The sequence below is a fragment of the Brassica oleracea genome, chromosome C2 (assembly GCF_000695525.1).
Source record: "Brassica oleracea var. oleracea cultivar TO1000 chromosome C2, BOL, whole genome shotgun sequence".
NCBI classification, from domain to species: domain Eukaryota; kingdom Viridiplantae; phylum Streptophyta; class Magnoliopsida; order Brassicales; family Brassicaceae; genus Brassica; species Brassica oleracea.
Genome location: NC_027749.1, coordinates 32,493,944 through 32,497,722, shown reverse-complemented (window position 1 = coordinate 32,497,722; position 3,779 = coordinate 32,493,944). Strand labels below are relative to the sequence as shown.

The following is a 3,779-nucleotide window of genomic DNA, read 5'->3' as shown; positions in this document are numbered from 1 at the left end:
TACTTCCACTCATCTATCTTCAAAACAAATCAATTTTATCATATCTTAATTTATATCACTTAAAACTGTTTATAATTACTTGATTTTTATTTTTCACGCATCAAAATATTTTTTTACAAGATTTATAAATTATTTTTAAAATAAACTGGTACCAGACGACTTAAACTTCAGTCGTCCAGACGACTTCCAACATCTCAGACGACTCAGACGATTTACTGAGGCTATATTCGTAAAATTGGCTTCTATTTTTTTGTTTGGTCACAAGGGGTTGGGCTGTAATTTCACTAGGCTTTTAGGTTAGTTTTGCATTTGATTCAAGTTTGGGTATAAGTTTGAGATTAAAATCAAGTTGTGGGTTAGTTTTGGCAAAAATCCCTACAAAGTTTTACTAAATGAACAACCAAAACGTCACATAATCCCTCGAAGGGGACTGAAACAGTGAGATCTACTATCTCCATGCTTATTTATTATGTGCACCCAAGCATTGTTAGCAAATATTTCAAAACAAGTAAAAGAGAAAAATTAACAAGTTTAAAGATTGTATGGACGTGTTCGGCTATTTCCCACCGCTTTTTTGCAAATGATAATTTTTTCTTTTGCAAAGTGTAAAACCAAGAATATTAAACAATTTTGTAAATATTGAAAGACTATAAAATAGTGTCCGACCAACAAATAAATTTTGCTAAATCTTCAATACAGTTTGGTCATAGGAAGAAGATGCGGGAACTCTCAAGGATTCATAATTAAGGTCAATGTAGGTGATTGAGGCAACGAAGTTTGTTTTTTCTAGGTGGTTTTGTTCTGTTATATTTGTTTTGTAATGGTGACAACATTTTTCAACTGAAAGTTAGTCCAATTTAAGATAATAATGCAAGAATGTCATGAAAATCTGAAAAAGTAAATAACACAAACTTGCGAGGTTTTCTAATACAATAATCAGAACGTTTTTTTCAGACCGCACCGCAAGAATGAAGAGAAAATTCAAGCAAAAACCAAAACAAATTGAAGTTTAAATATTTGTCACTATTTTTGACAAGACACAGAAAAGAATATTTAAATAGATACTCCCATTTCTTAAGCTCTATGCCATCTGGAGGAGTGCTCTCCACTTTCTTAGTCCCAACCTCTTTCCAATTTGTAGACAGCACTGTCCCGTTGGACTCTGCCTGTCAAACCAAAAACAACCCGAGAAGGTATATCGTCAGTTAAAGAACAAATGATAAGTAGTTAGAAAAAGAAACACTAGAAGAGAGATTGATCAGCTCACAAATGATTTTTTCATAGCTCGCCTCATGTCCTCATCAGCACTCTGGTATATATCGCTGAAAAACTTGTTCATAGCTGCATCTCCATCTAGCTTCTCATCCTTCAAAAGCGATAGCAGAAAGAGGAACCTGTTTCTTTACTTCAGCTTCCAGCTTGTCCCAGTCTTTTCGAGGCTTAGAAGATGGGTACACTGGCCTGTGCGAAACCACTGCATATCAACATAAAATTACATGAGAAGAGACAGCTTTTGCTTAAGTTGTTTAAGTACAATTGTTGTTTGGAATAGATGATATAAACCTTTTTGAGACAAAAAAAACACGCTGTGGTAACATAAAGGTAACCTGATGCGACATTGGATTTAGGCAAAAGAGCTTGGCCTTTGCCATATTCAAGAGAGGCCCAAGTGAGATTATCTTTGCTTTTGCAGACGAACCTGAACATTGGTTGACAATACTTCATATCTGCACTTCTCTGGTATCATCTTATATAACACACACATGAAGAATGATTTAGTAAAAAACCACACAATTTTAATTTGCAGTATAAATATACTTTCCCGAACAATCTTGGCTGGAAACGATAAGCATCCTCTTCAGCAACATTAATCACAACACGACAAAAAAACAGACACACAATGTCAGATTACAGAGCGAGATAGGTTTACAAGTTCAGTAAAAAATCTGATTGCAGGATACTCACAATCTGGTCACCAAACTCAACATTTACGTTCTGCTTTGGTATTCCTTTAGCGAAAATCGTCACCACCACTTCTTCTGGCTTCTGATAGAACTCGTGTCTGTTGAAAAACCATAAAGTCTGAGAGATAAAGTGATACAAAAAAAAAAAAAAAAAAAAAAAAAATTAACACTTCTGGTTACTAGACTACCTGAACATAGGTTTAGCAGGACTTGGAAGAGGAGGATCATCAGCTGCGGTTGCTAGTGGTGTTGTAGAGTTTGAAGGAAAAGTCGGTGGCATCTGTTGAACCAAATCTTTCTCCTCCTCTAAACAGAGAGAAAAAAAAGATTATATTATAAATCTAAGCCTTAAAAAAAGATTATATTAGTGCAGGAAAATACTGAGAAACGCATAGTACTTTTTTTCTTAAAAGCTTGTGTAATACCTGCAATGAGAAGATTGCATTCATCTAACATCTTCTTAAACTTTGATTCATTAGGTGCAACAGAAGCGCCTTTTTCTAGGGCTGATTTAGCAGTACTATATTTTTCCAGGTAACAAGCAGTACTTCAAAATACAGAAAAATACATCACCAAATTCAAAGATATCATCATCATCATCATCAAAGTGTCATTAAACTGAGAGATGATGACAATATCATTCATAGCCCTTTCGGAGGTAAGCTTTGGCCAAAGTAGGCTCCAACTCGATGGCTTTGTTCGCATCTGCAACAGCTTCTGCTCATTGAGAAGCACAACAGGTCATATGTCAGATCCAAGAATCAAACAGCATAGAAAGGAACACAACAATTCAAACGTGATAAACCTGTGAAAATCAAACTGATGAAGACCCTAAACGTCAATGAACCCTAACGCTAAACTAAACCGATAAAGAATCAAACTTGGTTCCTCTACGAACAATCGAATTACATAAGGAGACATCAAAAGACAAAAACCCGGAACCCTCAAAACTTGCAACGTTTTTAATCCTAATCCATTATGTCATTTATAAATAAATAAATAAGGTAAAAAGATATATTACTTTTAAATTGAATTTTTGTTATAAAATAACTTATAATTTTACAGTATTGAAAAATTTAAATAAGGGCAAAATTTTATACCCGCAGGAAGAAGATAACACTGATAATAAGAGGGAATGTGTTATAAGAAGAAGGAGAGATGGTGTATCTTTCGTCGAACACAAACGTTCGTTTATATAGAAGTGAAAAAGTAAAGTTACTGTGCATGCATAGTGACAGTGGGCTCCACATATTTTTCGTTTGCCCATAATGTCAATATTTTCGGTGCAGCAAACATTGACATTTAATCTTCTTATTTCTATCACGTTCATAACACTCCCTCTTGGAGATCAGTGTCACTATCGTTTCCTGCTTAACATCTATGTTGCCTCGTTAAAAAACATTTCCAGGAAAACCCAATGGGAAAAACCATAGTAAGGTAAAAAGAGTACAACTACGTAAGCTCCCCCTAGAATGAGCAGTTATAGATCCTTTTGATGACGCATTCCAATGTTATGGATATGTTTTCTGAATACCGAAGTCGGAAGTGATTTTGTGAAGAGGTCAACTGCATTGTCGCATGATCGGACATATCTTACTTCAATCTCTTTCTTCTTCACGAGCTCTTGAGTGTATGAGAAGAAATTAGGATGAATATGCTTCGTTCTATCGCTTTTGATATATCCGTCCTTTGTTTGAGCAACACATGCTGCATTATCTTCATATAGAATAGTTGGCTCCGTATTTTCGTCAATCCCGCTGCTTGAACAGATGTGTCGGCTTATTGATCTTAGCCATACACATTCTCTACTTGCTT

General features: G+C 35.1%; 1 pseudogene; it reads right to left on the bottom strand.

Annotated features, from left to right (window-relative positions):
• Nucleotides 1-920: 920 nt before the first annotated feature.
• LOC106324031 lies at nucleotides 921-2,609 on the bottom strand (annotated as a pseudogene).
• Between the last annotated feature and the right edge of the window lie 1,170 nt (nucleotides 2,610-3,779).